Source organism: Octodon degus, unplaced genomic scaffold (genome assembly GCF_000260255.1).
Source record: "Octodon degus isolate 3935 unplaced genomic scaffold, OctDeg1.0 scaffold00093, whole genome shotgun sequence".
In the NCBI taxonomy this organism is placed as follows: domain Eukaryota; kingdom Metazoa; phylum Chordata; class Mammalia; order Rodentia; family Octodontidae; genus Octodon; species Octodon degus.
The window spans coordinates 6693281-6698310 of NW_004524669.1; positions in this window are offsets into that span (position 1 = coordinate 6693281).

Here is a 5030-nt window from a genome sequence, read left to right on the forward strand (position 1 = left end):
TTTATTTATTTTGCAGAACTGGGGATTGAACTCAGGCCCTTGTGCTTGCCAGGAAAGCGCTTATTCTACTTTTATTTATTTTTTTTAAGACAGTTTGTTTTTTTGTTTTTTTTTAATATAGCCCAGTCTGGCCTCCAACTCATGGTGATTATCCTGCCTCAGCCTATCAAGTGTTAGGTTTGTACTGAGATTATACTCCTGTGCCACCATTTCTGGCTCTTAACAATACTTATGACCAGGCCAGGGAGATAGCTCCATAAAATAAGGGCTTGCCTGGCAAGTGCAAAGGCCTGAGTTCAATCCCCACTTCCTACAAAAACAATAACAACAATACTTGTGTCATTGACAAAAGTTTTGTTTTGTTTTGTTTTGTTTTTGGGAAGGCTCTACAGGGTGCTCAGGGTCTCACTACTAGATCTGACTCAGAATGACCCACCTGTTTACAGTTTCCCAAGAGCTGGGATTACAGGCGCATGCTACCACGCCCAGTCTCAACTGCCCTCTCGGAGTGCCCCAGAGGGCAGGGCCAGTGTAGCAGGCAGGGGATCGAACCTCCATGGGTCAGTATTATTAATTTGCTTTTCAGACAGTGTCTCACTACGCAGTTCAGGCTGGCCTTGAACTCATTATGTAGCCAAGACTGGCCTGGAAATTATAGAGATCCTCCTGCCTCAGGCTCCTGAGTGCTGGGATTACACACCTGCACAACCACAACCAGCTCACCTAGTCTTGAAAGAAAGATAGACCTAGTTTTTCTAAGGGGAAAATGGGGCTCAGTATTCCAAACAGAGCAGAGGTTTGATCAATTGGTGTGTGAGAGCCCAGCATTGTAACAGAAGGTATGGGTGGACAGCAAAATTCCACGTTGTCCTAGTATTGTAGGCAGCTAAATTAGAAATATTATAGGCAGTCAGACAGGGATAGGCCCTCAAGGAGACAGCACAGAAGACAAGATACCTTACAACTGTAAGAGGGATGGATGCTCATGCTGTAGGCCAGACATAAAGACCAAAGATTAAACAAATGCTTACCTCCCTAAAGATTAGCATCCGGGATTGATCCTCACCTTGAGGAAGCCAGGAAGTCACTAATCCAACTGCTACCAACTGGCTACCAAATAAACTCCTGTTCTGTTTCATGCCTGCTTGCTACATAACTCACTTCCCCATTCGTCCTGGATTAAATCAATTTTACCTGAGCAATGGTGCTTGTAATCTCATTGGTTGACCTTAGTTTCGTCCCACCTTATGCCCACCTAAGCAAATTCCAATGCTCTCCACTTAGACACACCTCACCGCATGGGTTTTACTCTATAAAAGTCCCTGGAAAAGACAGCTTCCCAGAGACAACCCGCTTGGGGCTTGGGCCTCCCTTCTGTCCCTCTCAGACAGCTTTCTTTTCGCCAATAAGTCCTCTGCTCTTAATCTCCATTTGTTCCTAAAATTCGTTCTTCGGTTTTAGAGAACACGAACTCATCCCAGGTACCTCTCAAACTGGGAGTTTCATTCCCCTATATCATCAAAGTTTTCTCAACAGAGGCATGCCGGGACCCTTTAGGTCTCCAAGTCTCACGTGTGGCATTGGGAGCCCTTGGATAAAAGGCGATCTTGGGGGCGGCCTGAGTTCGATCCCCGATTCCGGGGAAAAAAAAAAAAAAAAAAAGGCGCTCTTGCTGGCTGTGTTGGCTCACACCTATAATCCCAGCACTCAGTAGGCTGAGGCAGGAGGATTGTTTTAAGTTTGAGACCAGCTTGGGCTACCAAGTAAGCTCAAAACCAGCCTGAAATGCATAGCAAGACTTTGCTTCAAAAAGACAAAAAAGGAATAAAGAAGAGAAAGAAGAAAAAGGAAAAGAAAAGAAAGCAAACAAACAAAAAAGCCGTCTTGTTCGCTCCAGCACTTGCGCCGTTCTCAGTCGCGCAGCTCCGTGCCAAAACCGTGGCTGCAAAGAACGGCCAACCTGGGGCACGGCTTCACCCGCTTCACCGCCGTCCAGACCGGCGCAGCCTGGCCGGCCACACCTTCAGGCCATTGCAGCAGGAGGGCTGCCGCCTGGGGCCTCGGGAGTGCCCGAAACAGCACTACAGCGACCTGAAGAGTCCTCGGGGCTGGTCCGGTACACGCACTCAGCGCAGGGGTTTCCTCCGCCCTCCGGGAAGAGCTGAACACGAAGAAGACGGCGCCTGATGCTGGGCAAGACCCACCCTGCCCACTCCAGGCCCTGCACGATCCGCGGGGACTTCTGCATCCGCGTGGGCAGGAACCTCACTCCTGGCAGCGATTCAATAAAAATCGCAGGAAAGGAGATCAGCCTGTGGTTTAAGCCTGGTTGCCAGCAAGTCCTGTGCTCCGAGATGGATCTAAGAGTAGAGGTGGGGAGAGCAGCCTGCTGTTTCTCTTTCCACACAGAAAGCACAAAGGGAACCTTTTTTCCTTTTTTAAGACAAGATCTCCCTATGTAGCCCAGGCTGGCCTCAGACTAACAGTGATCATAGTGCCTCATCCTCATGGATGCTAAGACAATAGGTGTGCACCACTGTGAGCAGGTGGTTTTCTCTTTCTTTCTTGTATTTAGGACAGGGTGTACAGGGTCTCACTGCATAGATTGGACTCTCAGAGATCCACCTGTTTACATTCTCCCAAGTGCTGGGATTACAGGCACCCGCCACCACACCCAGTCTGTCACAGTCTCAGTGTGTCCCCGGGGGTGGGGCCAGCACGGCAGGCCTGGGGATCGAACTCCCGGCCCCTGCTTCTGTCTAAGCAGGCACTTTAATCCGCTGAACTATTTGGACGGTCTTTCCCTACCCCCCACCCCCACCCCCCGGAACCAGGGATTGAACTCAGATCCTTGCGTTTGCCAGTCAAGCGCTTATCCTACTGAGCCATCTCGCCGGCCCTATGGACGGTCCTTTTTTTTGCGGGGGGGGGGGGATTGAACTCAGGACCTTGTGCTTGCCAGGCAGATGCTTATACAGCTGTGCTATCTCCCTGCCCCCCCCCTTTTCTTTTCTTTTCTTTTCTTTTCTTTTCCTTGTACTGGTTACTGAACTCAGGACCTTGTGTTTGCCAGGCAGACACTTGTGCCATTGTGTACTTGGTACAGGGTCTCATCACATAGCTCAGATTTGTAGTGATCCTCTTGTCTTCAGCCCTCCCAACATTGAGATTACAGGCGTGCACCACCACACCCAGTCTCAGTGGCCTGCATGCCCCTGGGCGGGGCCAGTGGGTCATGGGATGGAATTGCGGTCCCGCAGGGGATGGAACTGTGGTCCCAGCACTTGCACAAGCAGTCATTTAGTCCGCTGAGCTATCTCACCGACCCTTACATAGTAACTTTACTTAATTTATTTATTTATTTATTTTTGCAGAACTGGGGATTTAACTCAGGTCTTTGCGCTTTCCAGGGAAGCGCTTATTTTACTGAGCCATCTCCCCGGCCCCTACATAGGGACTTTAAAGCCAGCCTGGACTTTGTCTCAAATATACACACATGCATGTGTAAATTTATGCACCTAAAACCTAACCTTCCAAAGTAATTTTTTTTGGTATGGGAAATCGAACTCAGGACCTCACACCTCTCTCTCTCTCTCTCTCTCTCTCTCTCTCTCTCTCTCTCACACACACACACACACACACACACACAGCAGAAGTGCTGTGTCAAGATGTGTTAGGATGGAATAAGTGTCACTATCTTGAGGCTGCCCCCTTAGCTCTTCAAAGAGCTGAACAACAGTTCGAGTGTGTGCACAGCTGATGTGACTTCCGCGGCAGTGACGCTGCTCTGTATCCTGACCGTATGTATCTCAGTCCTGAGGCAGAGTGACAAAGTAATCCGGAGATTGGGCCAGATTCTAAGGTAGCCTTCCAGAGTTCATCCAGGGGCCTAGCTAGGGTGTTGGTCAGGGGCAGAGCGTTTGAACAGCTAGCACAAGTTCCTCAGATTGAGGCTGTCACTGAGGGAAAACAGAACACCCAGCAACACTTGCAACCTCTCCTTCTGGATGAAAGCAGCAGCTATATAGCCCCTCTTGTGTGTGTGTGTGTGTGTGTGTGTGTGTGTGTGAGTGAGAGAGAGAGAGAGAGAGAGAGAGAGAGAGAGAGAGAAAGAGACAGGGTTTCACTATGTAGCCCAGGTTGGTCTTGAACTCCCAGCAATCCTTCTGCCTCAGCCTCTCAAGTACTAGGAGTAAGCTTGCTGAGTTGTTTTCTGATTTGCTCCAGGCAAATTTGAGTGTCTATAGGTTCAATTTTGGTCATTTAATTTGTCATTGATTAAAAAGTCACTTATGTTGATCAAACTTAAATGGTTGATTTACATATTTCTAAAATACATGGAGACCTAGACAGCTCTATTGGCTGGTCAGAATAGTTGACTAGTTTGGAAGACAAATATGATAATCAGAAGCATAGTGAATGGATGGAATTAGTTGGATAATTTTCATGACTAATAGAATTACCTTGTCTCCATTATACAGATATAAGACATTCGTTCATGTTAGCCAGACAAGGTATCTTCTTCCCTAAATGTCAATGAAGAAGTACCAACACATTTTTGGGGAGAGCTGTGGGCAGGATTCTTTACACACTACTCCCTTCTGCCCCCTCTATGAAGATAAGCTACAATTCAATTGATTGGGTTTCAGCTGCAGCCAAGTTAATATAATTGATTCTCCTTATATCCCCTCCAGCCATGTTATTATAATTGACTGGTTAGAGTTTTATTATGTTAGTGCTCTGGCCATTTTACTTTAAGTGATTAGCTTGCTGCAGCACTAGGTGTGTTGATAGAATTATGCTTTCCTGAAACCGCATCAGATCATTCGCCACTTCTAAAAACGGTCCATTACACATTGGCTTTTCCTAATTTCACCTGTGGTACACAATATTTTGGCGCAGTTTCCCTTTCCTGTTTTCCTTTCTCTCTCCACTCCCCCACCCCAGTACTGGGAATGGAACCCAGGACCTTCAAACTACATCTTTCAGGATATTTTTTTTTTAATTTTATTTATTTATTTATGTGTGTG